This window comes from Periplaneta americana, chromosome 16 (genome assembly GCF_040183065.1).
Source record: "Periplaneta americana isolate PAMFEO1 chromosome 16, P.americana_PAMFEO1_priV1, whole genome shotgun sequence".
In the NCBI taxonomy this organism is placed as follows: Eukaryota; Metazoa; Arthropoda; class Insecta; order Blattodea; family Blattidae; genus Periplaneta; species Periplaneta americana.
Window position 1 is genome coordinate 139,274,661 of NC_091132.1, and position 20,307 is coordinate 139,294,967.

Consider the following 20,307-nt stretch of genomic DNA (forward strand, 5'->3'; position numbering starts at 1 on the left):
ATTTAGGCACCTAAAAATACAATTTTATGCATTAAAATGTAATTTCTATCCACACAAACTACAGTAACTATAAAAATGCAATTAATTAGTGATATTAAACATTACGGTATACAGTAGAAGAAAAAAAAAACAGTGAAAAATATTGTGGTTAGAAACTTTATTTTTGTTAGTCTTAAATTATGAATACCGTACCAATATGTAATTTTTAATGAATTCGTCGGTCTCATTTCTCTAAGGCTGCTAATACATACATAAGCGATCATATTACAATTAAATAAATTTACCAGTGAATTTACAATTAACACATTATTCATAATTGGCATTGCAATACATAATAACGTTTTTCTCTAATTTTATATTGTGAAACTTTGCCTTTTCTTGGACAGAACCGTTTTATAAGCGAAAAATATTCTTCCCAATGATACCGAAGCAATAGATGCATATTTAAATTTATCAGTAAATGCCATGCTGATTTTTTTAGGGAGAGCTATATTCTCCTGATTCATCACATTCCTACTGTTTGCTCAAGTGCTCAACAAAACCAGACACCTTCCAGGAATTTCTTCATTCCTACAACTGAACTATTTGAACCATACCCACCCCATGATATTCAAAACTTTCTCTTTCACTGCTACACGAAAATTAAAAAATATATACGTAATAAATAGAAATAGGCTATTTTAGGCTTTAAAACCTTAAAAATGGGTCTCAATGAGTAAAATAGGCATTTTTAGGCATCATACAACCACTTTCAGACATTCATATTCTACATAATATGTGAAGATATTTAACTAGTTTTACTTTCTCACAACAGAAAAAAATACCAGTAGGCATTTAACCTAAAATTCGAGGTCTAGTAATGAGTAACCTTTAAAGCTGTATTATTTGATTTGTTCTTTAGTTATATTTGCTTCTTGTATAATAAAGACATCCACGTTATGCTTTTTGTAAAGTAGATGAATGATTATGTATCAAGTGTTTGGGCATTAAATTAAATGTTTTTGTAAGTTGTGTAATTCTTTTTTTTTTTTTTTTTTTTTTTTTTTTTGCATTCCATTGCAGCATTTGCAAACATATTTTTTTTATTTTCTAGAGTAAGTAGTCCTCGCCCGGAGATCCGACTGGGGGAACAGTTTTGACTCCAGAACATTTTACCCTAGAAGACATTTTCATAGGAGTGTGTTTTAAGCAAAATGTAATAGTTTTGTAAAAAGGCACCATGTTATTTCACCAATTCATAACCCTCAAAATGTTTGGAAGGCCATAACTACCATTGGTTAGCTGGTTTAGATCTAGTCAGAAGGGCATTATATTGTCCACTGACCATATCTCATTTTTACCATCTGTGAGACACTTTTATGCTGTGGTAGTCTGGCATTAATGTCAGAGTTAGAGACAAAGCAAGGAAGAAAAGATATGCAATGATACCCTAAGCCTCGAATGATCTAATATCTTTAGGTTCGAAGAAAACAAGAGTTCAATCAAGGAAGGTTGGATAGAATAGGTGAGACAGGAAATTTGGCATGTGAAAGTAAGCAGCACCAATTCAGTCATTAACTCACCAAGCTGACCAGGCTGTGAGGTATCTGCTGAGTAGCCCCTCCTTTTAGTTAGTCGTACAAAGATATGATTACTAATAGCTGCACCACGTGAAAGTAAGAAATAGGACATTAGGCGAATTGTCCAGGTCTGTTCCTTTAAGCATTCGATAAGAGAGACTTAAAGAATCTCCTCCCTGTTTGAAGACTATTGCCTTTGCAGACTTAATTTTGTCTTTTAATTTCAAAGTAAAATCAACTGTTGTTTAAATTTCAATGTAAGTTAGGCCTACTTTTTCCTGAGATACATTTAATCATCCCAAGAAACAATATATTACACTGCACTAAATCAAGTACTTTACTATAACTTACTATACAAATACCTACTAAACTAAATCAAATCCTCTTTTTGTAAGATATACAGGTCAAATAATGAAAAGCTTGTCTCTACCATATTGTGTATTATACAGAGTGTAAGGTGTATAAGTACCATTATTTTAACTGATGATTGTTCATGTCATAAGAAAGAAAAAATGTCCTCACAATTTTTTTCTAATTGCAATATTTAACTAATTATTAAAGTTTACAACATTAGGCGTTTGGCAACATTGCTGGATGGGGAGGAGGGAGTTTAAAAGTACACAGTACAGCTCAAGCGGATACAGACATACCGGTACAAAACAGATGCTCTGTTCTATGTTGTTTACATAAAACGAACAGCAAATACAAACTTTCAATCTCATTAATAGAACTTTATGGTAAATTTCCATTTTATTTAACAATATTGGCAATATTGGTCCATTTTTTAATTGTACGTCTAAAAAATAAACAGTAATATTTTACTGCATAAAATCACACGAACTTTTTTTTAAATGCAACATTTTAATCTCTCCCGCTTCCATAAAGCAGTATCATTTTTAAAGAAATTTCTGTTTGTGTGGTTTTCGAAACGAGGTAAGAGACTCCTAGTTTCTAACAATCGTTGAGAAACTGTTACAAAACTTTGCCGTTACTTCACCTTCGTTGCTGAAAACATTGTATAGTATAGTATAGTATAGTATAGTATAGTATTTATTAGGTGTCGTTATAGCAAAAGCTAATGACATTGTCAAATTACACGTGTGAAATTATCGTGCAAAAATTAAAATTATTCTATTACAACACTAAATATAAAACAAAATGATCACAAATACTCCAAGAGTTTACAATTGAGAGTCAAGATTATCAAAAAGAGGCTAATATCTAGATGAAAATTGTAACACACTGATCACAAATATTATTTGATTTGCTCCGTTTATGTACAATAAAACAAGAATTAACTTAACAATTTATGACAATTTCCTCATATATTACAAAATAATAATACAATTCAGAGAAAGAAACCTAAAAAATATCTACAGCTTGATTTTCTGATTCAAAATATTCTTGCACAGAATAGAATGGGTTTCTAAGATGCCACGTTTTCACTTTGACTTTGACACTTCCTGTGGTAACATGTTGAACATTCTACAGCCCAACATGTTAGGACTACTTTTAACTTTGGATAGTCTGCAAAATGGTATGTCCAGTTTTTCTTTATTCCGAGTATTATACTCATGTTTATCCATCCTACTGGTGAAGCCATAAAGATTTTTCTTGATGTAAAGAAGGAGTTCCAGAATATATTCATTAACAACTGTTGACGGTACATCTTCTTGCCTCACTTGAATTACGACTACTTTCTCCATAAATTAATAACATATAATATTCCTAAACTGTGAATGACATTGTAAGTTGTTTATCGAATACCTGTTACCGAACTGTCATCCACTCAGCAGTAGACCTATGGACAGGCAGCTTGAACTCAGCTGACATGTATGTATGTACATCTGTACTACCTGCTGAACACGTTGCCACGTCTCTCATGCCAGAATATTAACAAAAATTTAAGCATGAAATTTTATTTAATTTCACTGAAACGTAATAGAACACACAAATATATATTTAAACGAATATTAACTCTTTGCTATATACCTACTGATGTAATTGATTTCGTAATTTTACTAACAATATAAGCAGTATAACTTGAATAAAATAAGAGAAGAAATACTTTTTTCTGGGAAAACCATCAAGTTTTGACCCTATGTTGTATGGACATTTTTTGATCCTGTAGACCAGACGTCTCCAAAAGCCTACTCGCGAGTAAGCCCCTGAATGGAACCGAAGCCAGTTCGTAATGAGTGCGCTCCGCCTCACCTATCCCCACCTGTACTGTACTCAATGTTTATGTGCAAACAAAGAGCAGTGGCAGACTGCCATTATCTTTGTGTTTGTCGGAGTGTTCCACCGTTTCACAATGTCTTCTAATCATGGACGTAGTACATTCAAGGATGAATAGGAAGAGCCTTTTTTGTGTTAGTGGGGAGAATGTAAAATGCTTAATTTGTTCGAAAATTCTTAAGGGTATGTTGAAATTCAACATGCGATGACAATACTCGACTCTTCAGAAAGAATATCATACAATTACAGGCATGTTGGACATGTGAAAATAATTTATTTTGGGGCTATCTGTATAACTGTTGGTTATATATAATAATCAGTATATTACAATACGTTTACACTCAGTTCCGCATGACAAACTTATGTTTTTCATTTCATTTTGGGTGAAATGCGTAGGCCCACAAATATTATGATAAATATAAAACAAGAAAATACAAACACAAATCACACACGTGTCCTCAGTCTTAAACAGAAAAAGCTTCTTTCTAGCTATGTTCTAGCTTGGAACATTGGAAAATCAATTAAGCCCTTTACAGAAGCATCATTTGTAAAATAGTGCATACAGGACGTTACTAAAATACTGTGTCCAGAACAAAGTCAAAGTTTAAGAAAATTAAATTGTTTCTAATTACAGTTCAGAGAAGGAATTTCAAGATTGTAAATATAATTCAATCTGAAGTTGAAACCACAATTAACCAGTTTGTAGCTTACTCACTTGCATTGCACGAAAGCACAGATAGAAATGACAAAGCTCACCTAGCCATTTTCATCCGAGGAGTTAATGAACATTTTACTGTGTCTGAATGTCTTCTAGATGTAATTACAAAATACAACTGGAGAAGATCTTTTCCAGGCACTGAAAGGCACCATAGAACAGAAGAGGTTGAATTTGCAATGGTTGTGTCAATATCAACGACGGGACTCCAGCTTCATAGTATTTCAAAACAGTGGCGTATACTGGTTTAAGGGTCTGGGCTACCACTGACCCTATTATTACACAAAATATATTTTTAAAACCCTATAATAAAATTCCTTACCTATTTATATGTGAATTCCAGACGTCTTGATTGGGACGAAAATACTTTGATGACTTTGTCATTGAAATTACAGTTGGGCCGCTTGCAAAGTTTCTGTAGAAATGACTTTTCAATTGACATCAGTGCCAAGCTGGATAAACGTTCTTGTGTATGAGTTGATCTACAGTAGGATTTTATTCTCTTCAACGCAGAAAATGTTCTTTCTACCGATGCTGACGTAGCTGGTATTGTTACAATTAATGTTGCCAATTTAAGGACTTCAGGAATAACTTGGTTCAGCTGGTTTTCATATATGGCAGATAATATTTCATGGATAGGTTTGTTCGAAAAATCAAAGACTTCTGCTGAATATATTACACTTAATTCATTTTTCAAACGTACTTGATCAAAGTGACTGTTATAGGACTGAAATAATTTGTTTAGTGCCTCATTCGGGAAGTTTTCTCTATAAGCAGAAAATTTTTGAGAATCTAGAAGATGTGTGAACTGAAGCTTTCCATAATCAGAAAATCTGTCAGTAATTTCCATGTGCATACGATCTAGTATGCTGTAGTACAGCTGCCTGTATTTCAATTCATCATCTCCTTTTCTTCGCTTTAATGGTGGTTCCATTGTATTGTCTGAAGAATTTTCATTTTCCATATTACTCCATATGGACGGAAACCCACTACGTCTGAACTCGGATATAGTATGTTTTAACTTTGATACCTCTTGCAAGCAGTATGCTATGTCTAGACTTTTTGTCTGAAGAATATTGTAGAGCACATCTGTATGTGCGAACACTCTAGCATAGTCTTCAAGAAGAAATATATTCTGAAACTGTGTGAAAAAATACAAATATCCTTGAGCCTGCACAATTACATCATCATCCCAGTTTTCTTCAGAGTCATTACAAATGATATTTTCAAAGAAAGCAGTCAGTTGTTCTCTGTATTCCTTTACTGTATTTACAAGCCGAGATGTAAAATTCCATCTAGTTGGTGCTACTTTTGGGAGTTTCTTTTTCATAAATTCCTTGAGTTTTTCTGATCTTTTAGGAGATGATGAGAAAAATGCAGCTAAACCCGACAGTGTTTTGAAAAAAATGCGGCATTCTGGAATGGATGAAGTAGTTTGTTGCAAAACTAAATTGAGAACATGGCTGTAACAATGGACAAATAGTGCTTGAGGATACTTTTCTTGAACTTTTGTTTTTAAGCCATTAATATTTCCCGCCATAACTGAAGCACCATCGTAAGTCTGTGCAATTAACTTATTGCCGACATTGTATTCTGTCATAACACCTTCCACATGCTGAAACAAAGTAGCAGCAGTTTTGCCCGAACTGACATTTGTGAATCCTATAAACCGTTCTTGAACATTGGCAGTACTGTCGACGTATCTTAAAACAGTGGACAATTGACTCTGATTAGAGCAGTCACTTGTTTCATCAACAACAATGGCCACAAAAGGTGCTTCTTCTATTTCAGATTTTATGTTCTTTATCATAACCCCACTTATAGCAAATATTAAGTCATTCTGAATTGCGGGAGAAGTACCACGGAATACTGTTGAACTCTCAAGATGATTGGCCAGTAAATGGTCAAATTCACTTAAGGAACTTAAATATTCAATATAATTTCCTTTATTGTCTGATTCCACACTCTCATTATGACCCCGAAAAGCCAATTCTTGTTTTCCTAGAAAGCAGACTGAGTTAATAAGACGCAGTAAAATCTCCCGATTTTTTTTCACAAGAGCATTGTGTTGGTTGATGTGTAGAACTTTTTGCTTATCTAGCTGTAAATCAATTCTTGTCTTCCCAAAGTTTGCAAAGTTCATGCTACTATAAATATGAGCTTTTGATTTGTCGTGTTTTAGGACTGCCGTTCAAAGGGAGTTCATATTAGAAAACCCCTCTTTTGACCACACATTAGTTTTGCGGCTAAATAACAAACATGGCCAGCAAAATAGTTTAGACAGTTTAGAACTACCACACAACCAATTCCACTTACCATATGATGTTGAAGTGAAATGGCGTGTGTACTCACGCTGTTTTTCTTTTACGTCCATGGACAAATTTAACTCAGGAGTTGGTCTTTCCATTTTCACAATTTCAACTTTCTCGTTGTATGTACGACGGTTAAAAGGCACTTTTAATAAACCTTCTATTACACAGTCATTTTCAACACAAACCTCTCCAGAAACTTGTTCTGCCATATTTTTCACAATATCACTTAATTGGGAAATTAAAAACTTAATAATTCACAATTAATATAACTCTTAGACACTCGAACAAATCACAGATTTAAAATAATGCACTGCAAGAACACAATCATATTAATGAGCTAGCGTACTAAGCATATTGTTGCTTCGTGCCTTCCAAGAAACCGATCACGAGAGCGGCAACTCACCCACCTACAGTGCACGATGGAAACTTGAGGGAGCGGGGGGGACGGGGAGTTGTGCGACGTGAGCGGAACGGTCACAGGCTACCCTTTGCGGCAGAAAATAGGAAAGATTGGTGAATATGGGTTTGCAGTGAAAGACTTGCCCTTGGGAAGAAAACTATAACTGAATGAATATACATACATATTCCAAAACAAATGTGGATGTAATGCCACAGATGATTTAGAAAAGCTCACTAGTTAGAATGCCAATGTTGTAATTGCAGAATGGTCAAGAAAAATTCCCCAACAAAAGCAAACAGAAAACCATTTCCTGCTGAGTCCACATGGACACAAATGCAGTGTACCGGTATTCTTTCTCGGCAACGATGTAGTTATGCACAGGCGCAATGCATTAGTATGACATGTCAGTATCATCAAAATCATTTTGAATTTATTTTTCATGCATATATTGCTTATTGTGTTGCTGTGTAAACATGAAATGTTAATTTTTCTCGCTGCATTTCGCTCTTTACCTTTAGCATATAGATTTTATTTTATTACGCTTCTTCTTTTAATGTAGGCACATTCAGAATTCCGCATGCTCGATTTGGCAATACTGTACATTGTATATCTATCTCATAGGCAACAGCACTGTGTGCCTTTGATTAGTCTTTAGTAGTAGTGTTTAGCAGTGCATTTGCTCTTTTTGTACCTCATGGTTAGGGAATTAATGTGACTTCAATATAGGCATAGAATCCAAAGCATTTTTAGCGATTTTTTTTTAACAATTTGCTCTTTCAGAGATTTAAGTGTGTAAATTAACGTTAATATAAGTTTTCATATAATTAATAGTAACAGAGGACAAGACATGGATCTTTACAGTGAAACAGACGATAATAAATCATCATCATCATCATCATCATCATCCTATAGCTCTACGGCCGAGAGGCTCGGGGCAGGATCATCGACCGTGTGAGATGGCCAAGAGCAGGTTGTGAGATTGATAACTGCGCATGCGCGGCCATCTCATGCCCTGCCAGTGCGATCCTTACAGTGTTGCCAACATGACGGAAATTCCGTCAGCGGACGGGAAAAAATTGGCTTTGACGGGTGACGGATTTTCTGGCGGAAACTACGATTTACATCGTATTTTGACTTTTTTTTTTAGTTGTTATCATTTTTAATAGTTTAATTTTTGAGGGAGCGTAGACGAACCCAGCACATCAACTACAGAACAAGAGGCAGATGAAGTGGATGTATTATAATTATTTTAATTAACATTGGTAAGGAAGTTGAGTTAATATTTTCTTTTATTTGTATATAGATATATTCAGTGAGCCTTATTTCTCTTTAATTTTGACTGATTTTGACGGATTTCCAGGTGTTTAGACTTATTTACGGGGATACAATATATGTGTTGGCAACACTGGATCCATATCGTATTCATGCGAGTAACTGCAATGTTATTAGAATTCTGTTTGTGTATATTTACATGTGAATATAAGAATATGCCACGCAAATGTTGCATATCTGCCTCTAAAAGCAATTATTTAACTGGTTCGAAAGTCAGTGTATTTTTATTCCCTGTAGACGAAGATTTATGCCGGAAATTAACAGGGCGCTACATCGAGTTAATTTTCTCCCAACTAAATGTGAGGTTAAGTCAGAGCCTTGGTAAGTATTTAGGATTAGCTGGTGATTAATGTACGAGTAAATATAATAAGTATACGTAATTTTCGAGAAAAAAATATTACCAAACCACATGTGAACTTTCACTTGAGCTTGATTTCATTAATCAGCTCTAACAGGAAGTAGAGTCAGTGGCGTATCACTTTAAAATTTCAAATAGGAGTCCGGGTCAAATAAGGTACCATTTGATAGAGCTCTTCAAAACAAACAACTTTCATAGGAAACGTTTTTACCAATTTCTACTCTTTCAATGAGAAAACGTACAAAAAGATAATGTCAGCAATCTAAAATTTTCCCTGGGAGAGTCTTGATAAACGATGTTTTTAACCGTTCCCAAGAAAGAAATCCAAAGGATTCAAGTCAGGAGATTGTGCTGGCCATGCCACAGAACCGCATCTCCCAATCCATCGCCCAGCGAAGAGCTGATTGGCAGCATCACGTGCCACCAAAGAGAAATGAGCTGGGCAACCATTCTGCTGAAGCCACATTACTACTTGTCCTCCAAAAGTTGGTTGAGGATGTTCTTCAGGAAGTCAGCATACACTATTCAGAGTACCTTCAAAGAAATAAGGTCCAATCATTCGGTGTTCGAAGATGCCACACTAGACACTGACACTCCACCTATGCTGGTTGTCCACTTCTCGCACCAGAGAGGACTGACTTGAGACCAGTAGTGACCATTATGGATATTGACATCGCCATTTCTCTTGAATGTTGCTTCATCTGTGCAAAGAATATATCGATGAAACCGACAGATTTTACCTGACAATTAACTCTATTTTTGGGAACGGTTAGAAAACATCGTTTATCAAGACTGTCCCACAATAAGAGATGACATAAAACAGCGAATCCGGGAGACCTGCCAATCACTTGACCACACTGAAGTGTTACGAGTTACTGACAGTGTTAGAAGAAGAGTACGGGTGTGTGCTGCTCAGAACGGCAGACAGTTTGAACATTTATAAAAATTAATGGAATTGGCCAGTCTTTCAGTAAAATGTCAGCATTAATTGTCTTGTTCACATTTTCGTCTTTTAACATTTCTCAATATTGATGGCATTATCTTTTTGTACGTTTTCTCATTGAAAGAGTAGGAATTGGTAAAAACGTTTCCTATGAAAGTTGTTTGTTTTGAAGAGCTCTATCAAATGGTACCTTATTTGACCCGGACTCCCACTTGAAATTTTAAAGTGATACGCCATTGACACTACTTCCTGTTAGAGCTGATTATTGAAATCAAGCTCAAGTGAAAGTTCACATGTGGTTTAGTAATAAATATTTTTTTCTCGAAAATTTTAATGAATTAGTTTCCGAAATAAATGATTGTTACGGGTGGTCTGAATCACTCTGTATAATATTGTGCAAACATAATTTAAAACCCCTATCTTGTAAATAGTAGTATTTCAGTGTGTATCACCAACTTTTAAATAAGAGGTTATGTAACATCAAGGCGTGATATATTGTATAGCTTGAGAAACAAAAACTAATGAGTATTAATTTGTTTCCCAAGTAAGCGAGTTACATTTTGAAACCCAGAATATTGAAAACAAGCATTATTGTATGATTCGAAGACTGGGAGATTATGAACAACAATTATAACTTCCCCGCCTTAAGAAAGGTAAGTTGCAATTTGTACAAAGAGACACTAATTAAGCTAGATAAGCTATAATAGCTTAATTTGATATACAGTATTGTGACTTGCTTACATTCTCAAAGATTCAAAATTATTGTTTTGCTCCAGATTTGAGGTTATGACCTCAACACTAATGAGACACATTATTTACTGTTGTTAATGTTGCTTAAATTCTATAAACCATTGTTAAATGAGAATAGCATAAATTCTTTAGACCATTCCCCCCCCCCCAAAAAAATTGCTGCAGTTATGCCGTTTTTGCTCACAATTGAACCGGTGTGAATATGTTGCAGAACTTGAGAGCTTATCCAGGGAGGCCAGACTTGGAAGCAGAAGGTGTTCACAAGAAAGCCAGAAAGAATTTAGAATAAACAAGAGGATAAGAAGACAGATTATGAAGATGCTGATAATCCGGAGTCTACGAGGGAATGGTTATAGGTTATAGCATAATGACTGTGAGTACTATAAATCTTTGAGCTCATTCCCTCAATTTTTATTATAGCCTTATATACCTATACTCTGAAATTAATTTTCCTTCTTATTCTTCTTTTCTGGCTCTACTTCCCAGGGTGGAAGTTAGCCTCTGCTGTGTGCCTCCATTTTTTTCTCTTCCATTCCTTGGCTTTCAATTCTGTTTTATCACATCAAGATGTGGCTCTAGACTACATGCATGTTGTCCTTGACCAGCATTAGTTTTTTGTCTCCTAGAGTGAAATTCCTCTCTCCACATTTTCTCCAGTACCCAGAGGTTCTTCACAGTGGTGGCTCGTGGCTGAAAATGAGAGTGTACTACAATATGGGAAATTTACTTTCAAAAAGTCGTTAAAATTTGTTTGATCTACTCACTAGTGGAGCAGTATGAAGTTCATGCTGCAGAATCTATCAATCAATGTTCCCAACACATAAATTGTATTCCTGTCAGTCTAACACCTGGAAATCCGCCAGAATCCGTTAAAATTAAAAAGAAATAAGACCCACTTAATATATCTATATAAAAATGAAAACAAATATTAACGCCACTTTCTTACCAATTTTGATTAAAATAATAATAATCATCTGCCTCTAGTTCTGCAGTTGATGTGCAGGGTTGGTCTACGTTCCCTCAAAAATTAAACAATTAAAAATGACAGCAGTTAAAAAAGTCAAAAGGCGATGTAAATAGTAATTTCTGCCAGAAAATCCGTCACCCGTCAAAGCCATTCTTTTCCCATCCAGCATTGAAATGCCGTCAGTTTTGACGGGACTGACGAAATTTCCGTCCAGTTGGAAACACTGCTGCCAGTTACTTTGGAGTTCAACCCCTCCATTTCGGCAACCAGCAATCAAAATTTTAAATTCGAATAGCATTCTGGTGCATTCAAGCCATCTGTCGGGAGGTTGAAGGAGTAGAATAGGAGTAAATTGTATTAAATATAGTACATATAAATAAGCTAATATTAAATGTTATAAACAATACGTTTCAGTTTTACAGGAAAGTTTAAGAATTAGCATAAGAATAAAATAGTCGTCCATACATTCTGTGATCAAGACTTGTAATAGACACAAACTCACAAATAGTACACGACTGCTTCTCAGAGATGTCGTGACGTCCGCATTCTTTGTAGACTGCAAACCATCTATATGAACAATCACTCTCTCCTGATTGGTTATAGATTTTATAAAACGCCAATGCGAACGAGTCATTTCAATTTGCTGCATTTGCTTGTAGCTCACACTGTTTGCGCTTGTATAATGGGAAACCATAGATTACGTCATACAACAAGCGAATATAAGCTCTCTGCGCATGTGCAAGGTTCGCTGCATTTCACTGCAGTTCACTGCGATAAGGAAGTCAACACACATTACCGACTGGGACTTGCAGACGATGCACAAGCTATAGAATAGACAATAGCAGTTCCCGATTCTGCGTGCATTGGAACGCGTAACACGAATGAAAGAAAATATAAATAAGATTATGCTAGGGACAGAAAATTAACTGTGTACTGCAGCACAGAAAGAGCGGTCGCCACTGGTTCTTCATTCACGTCATATATCCTATCAATCTTAAAGGAGCAGTCCACGATAAAATTAAGTTGGCTTTAATCAAACACGTTTTTCAATCTAAGTAGAATGTCATTTACCGCATGTCAATGCGAGGCATGGTTCTTGAGTTACTGACTCTGCAAACATACTTATGACGTCACGGCCACTGAACTGGTGTGATTGCGTAGTGGACCGAGAACATCGGCGAGTGCAGCGCAACGCTTTGTATTAAAATAAATAATCTTCTCTCGTCGTAGTGAACGTGAACAGAATTTCGGACTTAGTTATGATTGTGTGAAGTCATGTTTTGCTTTTCATTTAATCATAAAACCAGCACCTACCAATGTTGTGGTTTTATGTAGACGTATTTTCTTTTATATGAACGATTTTGAACTACAGTAGACTAAACAGAAGAAATTGTATCGTAATACAGTTTAAAATGCCATGGTGTTGTGATTTTTTGTGTTCAGAGGGAACAACAAAAACAGAACATGAAGAAGGGGTATCATTTCATGTATTTCCGAACCGAGAAAAGTTACTGCAAAAATTTAAAACATGGGAGAAGAAAATCAACAGAAAAGGTTTTACACTATCGAAAACTACTGTTGTGTGTTCCAGTCATTTTCGTGAAACTGATTTTGAAGAGACAATAGAACTCCTATGAAAATTAAGAAAACTTCTGTCCCTTTTCTATTTTTGAAAGGAGAATCTCCCCAAGACAGTTCTGATCTACGCGCTCCTCTGCTTATAAATGAAAGAAGGTCGTCGAAGAAGCAATAGCAAGTTGCAGTGATGCACCTATAGCTGAAAATATTGACGTGTGTGTAGTTCTCGATGAGGCTGAAAATTCACAGGAACCTAATATAAACAAAGCTGTGCAAGACGCTAAGAAATGTGTGTGGTGAATCAGATGTGGGGGAGCAGAAACTGACTTAGAGACTTATTTTCAAATAGAAGAAGAAACTTCAAATTCTAATTCATCAGGTTCCGAAGATGCTGCACATGAAACAGAAAGTAAATAGGGAGTCAAAAAGTGTTGTGTTTTTTTTTTTTTTTTTTTTTTTTTTTTTTGTCAGCGTTACAAATTTTGTGTTTCTTCTGTAATATTTGTCATTCCTCTTTTACAAATATTTGGTAGAAACAATAGGGCCATTGCTGAAAGTTAATGCAGTGTGCCAGAATGCCCGTAATTGGGAGTGGAAGTCCGAACAGAGGTGAAGCATAGCAGTGAGTTCTGCGTTATAGTTGTGCGATATAAGATACAAATTGTTTGAAAAATTTTCAAAAACTTTACAACTATGTTTCATCGGCAAGACAACATTTTATAAAATAATTTCAAAATTCGTAGAACTAACAGTCAGATGTACTTATTTTCAGATTCATGAACAACTAATCAGTTCCCTAAAAGATAAAAACGTGCGAATCGCGGTGATGACTCACCTAGTTACAGTGCAAAATATGTGACTTACAGTGTAATGGACCTCGATTCAGATAAGATTATAGACTTCGTAGTTCTGCAAAAAGGTCTAATTGTAGGCGAAGCAGCATGCGAAAAAGTTCTAGATCACCTAAAAGAATAAATGAACATTACCCTCTTTCTAACGGACCACCATAGAGGAATTAGGAAATTGATAAGGACCAAATGTGAATGGATGGGCTATCAATTTGACATTTGGCACATGGCAAAAAGCTTAAAGCCGCCGCACAAATGTGGAAAGAGAGCATCATAAATCACCTATGTGGTCTTGTGCTACATGTGAAGGTGATTCTGACGACTTAGAAGACAGATTCATTTCTGTATTAAATCATGTTTGTAATATACACTATTGGGGAGAAACAGAGACATAATAAAAAATGTGCACACATTCACCCATACAATAGTGAGAGGGAATGGATCGAACCTGGATCCAGCGATTACAATGCTCTGAAAAAAGTTGTATGTAACCCTGCCCTTTTAAAAGACCTAAATCAGACTAATCAATTTTGTCACACCAGCAAATTTCAATCATACCATAACGAGAGATTGCTTTACACTCCTAAGATAAAACACTTTCCATATGGTGGAATGGTAACAAGAACTATGATTGCGATAATGGACCATAATTACAACGTGAAAAGAGATGTAACTGGCTCCAGACTCCAGTACTCTAAAGCCACTAAACGATGGGTGGAAGACAAAACATAGAGCTGGAAGAAAAATATGTGGAGAGAAGATACTATACAGAAAAATATCTTGGACATAGTTCTGGTTATCAGCTGCCGCAATTCGATGATCCACATGTTTTAGAGGTTCCCCCAAACATAGCTTCGTGCCTAAACCGTGTGACTCAACAACTATGACGCAATAGAATAATATAAACCATGTACTAATTTATTGTTGACGTGAGATAAACACGTATTTGCAGATTCATAACGAATATTTCACGTCTCACATACATTCACTCACTCAGTGAAGGCGTTGACTTAGGTTATAATGGATCGACATATTAAACCTTTTCAGTTTGAACCCTTACCAGACCCAAGTTGTTCTAATCACTATGAGTACGAAATTCAAAATGGGTAAGTTATTATTATTATTATTATTATTATTATTATTATTATTATTACAGTATATGCATGTGATAGGTCCTAAGTGTGTTAATAATAACTGACTAACGTATGAATATATATTTACTCGTTCTACGCTGTATGTCAAACGGAACTACAACGCAGTCTTATGAAGCGATCAGTGGTTATGACGTGAGAGCTTGCAGTAAGACCTTTAATATTTCGCAAACTAAAAGGCGTAGAGCGATCCGACAAACGCCGTTAATCCAAAGAGTACTTTGGTAAACATCCTATAATATAATCGAAATATGGAATTTTATCGCGGACTGCTCCTTTAATTTGTGAATGTATTGTGGTCATTGTAGTATTCAATTCTTTGCTATACATTTTCTCTGTCCCTTTCATTGATTTCATGTATGCTACAAATTGGTGTAGTTGTATTCAACCTCCACCGAAAATTTTAGCAGCACTCATTCGAAAAGGACCCCTAATATTTTTTGAGAGCAAGGCATTAGAATTGCGTGTTGACTTAAGATGGCAATTATAGCCATGTGAATATGTTGCAGATCTTGGGAAATTATCCAGGCAGGACCAGACTTGGAAGCAGGTCATGTTTACAAGAAAGAAAGCTACAGAGAATTTAGAATGAACAAGAGGATAAGAAGACATTATGGAGATGCTGATAATCCGGAGTCTGTGGAGGAAATGGTTATAGCATATGACATGTGAGTATAGTCGGCACAAGATATGGTGATTTACTAAAAAATCCAAGATGGCTGTATTTCAGTGTTACCAACTTTGAACGTAAACATAAAGCACTAATATTAATTCTTTTCAATAAATTGAACAAATTATCAGTGGAGAGCATTTAAAAATTGTCGATGACCAGAATAAAACAAACTCTGAGGAAAAAGAAAACAATTTATGCCACAAAAGATGGTATTATATGCCTTAAATCAAATTTGAGCAGCAATATAAACAGTCATGTCTTAAAAAAAACTTATTCTTTTTAAAAAAAAATGTTATGTTTTATTTAACGACGCTTGCAACTGCAGAGGTTATATCAGTGTTGCCGGATGTGCCGGAATTTTGTCCCGCAGGAGTTCTTTTACATGCCAGTAAATCTACTGACATGAGCCTGTCGCATTTAAGCACACTTAAATGCCATCGACCTTGCCCGGGATCGAACCCGCAACCTTGGGCATGGTAGGCCAGCGCTATACCAACTTGCCAACCAGGTCGACTATTCTTTTTATAACTACATTACATTCATCGCTATTATTTTGCATTTCTTTTGCTGCACATATTCCTCTTTGATACATATAGATACGTATGTATAAATATAATTAAACTAGTGGCTTGTGCAGCAAATACTGCAAACTAAGTCCATAAGAAGTTCAAATAAAAATTGTTCAGATTTATTTTCAATGAAGAATACCAGACATTTTGAAAGTTATTTGCTTCCATAATAGTCAAACATACTCCTTCTGAATGTTTTTTTTATGCCAAATACTTTTCTTTGAACCTATCCGTCTTCAGTTCTTGAGTTTCAATGCGAAATCGCAAGTAACAATGTCAGGACGATCAGCGAGTTTTTCATGTGGGAGTAATGCAGTAGCTGTTTCAGGTCATTGCGGATTGTAGGTGGAAGTTAAGAAAATGTAAGGTTTGTCGTGCTTTGAACAAAAGACTTAGCATCTTGGTATAGCTGCTGCATGTTTCATGAACTACCCTAAATGTAGAGGGCAGAATCACTTTTTCCCACTAAGAGATCTTGCTGAGGTGCTCAAGAGACTACAAAATCTTGTAGGCCTCTTATTTTATCAGTAAGTAATATCTTTTGGTCTTTCTTTAGGAATTGTAATTTTTGCACTTCCTCCAGACAATACTTATCTACCAAATACTGCTGGATTAATTTGTGTAACAATGAATGTTATCCCTTATATTTTCTGTAATATAGGCTGTTGTGAGGAATCTATTGCTGAGATGCGGAAAATGAGGCGAATGATATGTCAGAGTTGTAGAATCTTATATGTGTCCTAAATAAAATTGTCCATTGCAAATCGTTAGCAGTTTCAGTGTTTCAGTCTTTGCTGATTGCGGGAAATAAACTTACTCATCACGGTAGCAAGAAGTGAAATGGCCTGCTATTTTCCCTACAACAAAATATGCTTGGCAGCGATCACAAATCTAATCAATTAAACCAAATAAATATGAAATTAATTTTGATGTAGTTTAAAGACGCAGCTAAAATAGGAAGCATGACTCAATTACTACCAAGGAAAATTAGAGAATCAGACATATAAATATCTATATCACACTGCCATTAAACATATGAAAAAGACCCACACTACTTGATTAATAACTATAAAAGTATTTCATTTTTAATAACAATATTGTTATCTTACGTAAGTTTTATAGTTTTCAGTAACATATATATAGTCGTTACTCAGTAAATTATAGAAATGAAGATCTAATATAAAATATTCTTTCTCTGCGTCTACTTACTTAAAGCCCCAAAAGGTTTCATTTTCATATCATCAGTATACCATTATGTGTTACATTAACTATAATAATATTTTATTTTTAATGGTAATAATGTCATCAAACATTCTTAAGTTTTGTAGTTCTTAATATCCAATACACAGTTGTACTCAGAAAACTACAGACCAGAGAATCAGACCTGTAAATTATTTTTTATACGTTATCAAAAAATTACACAAATGAAGATCGACATATTGGCATTATGATGTGAAAGAATCTGAGCCATCTGAACTCTAACTATGTCAGCAATCCTGTAGGTCATGGCCTTCGTGTAGTAGTCTATTGTTTATTGTAGTGTGTGTTTTGTTTTATTCTGAAATGCAATTAATTAGTTCTCAAAACTGACGTAAGATGGATTTTGGAAAATAGGAAAATGATGTAGGAAAATTGACATTTCACTGAAAACGACTATTTTTCTGAAAAACTTTGGATTCCAAGCTTCAAAATGGGTCATTTATTAAAATCCGTTCAGCTGTTTTCCCGTAATTTCCATTACCAGTTCAAATTATATATATAGATAGTAAAATGGGAATTGTGAAATTTTAATTTTTAACTAACCAGGTAATGAAAATTTAAAAATCATACTTACTTTTCACGACTAATCTCTATACAAAAAGAATTAAACTTTAATTTTGTATAATAAGGATTCATTTCAACCAAATGAAAGGACAACTGAAGTATTTTTATTTTTTCACGATTAATGGAGAAGGGTGATGTAATTATATATTTATTTATTACGTTGTTGTATAAAATTATGGAATACTGACAAGGTGATATATTAAATCAGAATTACACAATTTCAATATCCCGACTTTTTCCTCAGGACTAAGGGAATACTTCGACAAAGAACAGGTTGCAAATTATTTTATTTTTTTATGATACAAATTTAACATAAATCACAGTTAGGCAACAACAAAAATACACAATGAACAATCAACTGTACCTATTATTTTCTGAGTAACAGCACACTTATTTTATTTTTCTGAGAAACAGAAAGTGATATAAAAAGAAAATAACTATGGTTTTGGACAGACATATTATGTTTGCTCCAGCATTTGCATCAGCCAATAATTCTGAAATTAGTCATTACATTACCAAATTTCCAGATGTTCTCTTTCTTAACCAACCTCTTGATAATGTTCGTTGGCATCATAGGATCCTTTGAGACTAAAAGAAAGACAGAATTTGGTTTAACACAGAAATTATCAATGTTAAAATGGGATCTGTGTATGTTTTATATAAGAAAGTAATTATACATAGCCCCATTTAACAGTAACTGAATTACTTTTTAGTGGAATTATAGTGGACATTATGGTAACAACACTGGACTGGACAATTAATCATGTAAATATCAGTAGAAAAAGGAGGGGGGGTGGAATTAAAATTAGAATCAAAAATATATTACGTTGTACACAGAGTGAAAATTAATACTGCATAAATAACATTGTACCAGTATGTAAAAATATGATATCAGGCTTTGAAACAGAAATGTTGAAAATAAGCCAAACTTTCAGTGCAATCTATCTCAAGGATCTGGCAAGTTTTGAAGCAAAATACCACCCTCACAGAATTCTTTGCTTTTGAAGGTACAGAAATCTAACTATATCATATTTTGTGAAAAAAATAGTGGTACTGATACAAGACATCTCATTATCAGACACTTTCACTTTCCTCTGAATTAAGGTGGCCTCTGATGTGTCTGTCCAGCTGCAAGTTGTTGTGCAAAATGGATGTCGGAGAGGTTGGTGTATCCGAAGAGACCAACAAAATAAGCCTCACTGGCTTCTTGGAACACCATGATAGCTAATCTCTGGAAGTGAAACTCTGTCGTTAAGTTCTATGCAACAGAAAAAACACAACTTGAAATTATCAATGATGAGATCGTCTAGCATCCTTGTATTTGAATGTACAGCAATCTATCTGTAGACGTATATTTTGATAAAAAAATAGTGGGTTTTGATATGAGGTGTCTGATCATCAGAGATATTTTCACATTTCTTAAATTAGCGGTGGCTTCTGATGCACCTGTCCTGCTGTATGTCGTGCAAAATGGTAACCGTCATGGCCATCCAGGAGAGGTTGGTGTATTCGAAGACCAGCCTCCTATGACACATCTTGGGCAATGGTTGTGTTGTTAAATGAAAAAACTGTGGCTCTATCTTAAAAACTGCATGAGCTATCATGTTTCAAGTTGCATGTCAAAATTATAACAAAATAATTTTTAAAAACAATTTAGATATAATTTCAAGGGATCTGTTCACTTCATTCTCTTTCTGGTACCATTCTCAATTGTATAAAAATTTTACAGAGCAAAATTATACAAAACAAAATTTTTTGTATGTAAATGTGTACATATACCTTAACATCACAGTTCATTACTCAGATTTTATAGAAATTATATTTACCATTAACTGTCTCCTTTTGTTGTGGGATTCAGTTGCATGTAAACTCAACCACATGCATTAGTTTATAATGAAGTTGCATTAGATTAGGTTATAGAAAAGTCTTCGTATGTTAAATTATGTGTAAATATTTTTTAACACACTATCATGGATGCATCCTTATGGAATATGATCTGTACTGATCCTGCCAAATATTATCTATAAAAACAGGTAGGCCTACTTACAAGAGATGTGCAATTCTTGTCATTAGAGCCGCTTTGGTTTGAC

The 20,307-nt window shown here is 34.8% G+C and overlaps 1 long non-coding RNA gene across 3 annotated transcripts in view; it reads left to right on the forward strand.

The window, feature by feature from the left end:
- The first annotated feature begins 8,299 nt into the window (after positions 1 to 8,299).
- Positions 8,300 to 20,307, forward strand: part of LOC138691264 (uncharacterized) — a 42,719-nt gene continuing 30,711 nt past the window's right edge. For 2 of the 3 annotated variants that reach the window (XR_011329786.1, XR_011329788.1), the window contains exons 1-3: positions 8,646 to 8,877; positions 10,819 to 10,980; positions 15,661 to 15,819. This is a non-coding gene — a long non-coding RNA (uncharacterized lncRNA). Of the gene's footprint in view, positions 8,487 to 8,645; positions 8,878 to 10,818; positions 10,981 to 15,660; positions 15,820 to 20,307 lie in introns of those variants that run through there. The other variant, XR_011329787.1, reaches the window with a different exon arrangement.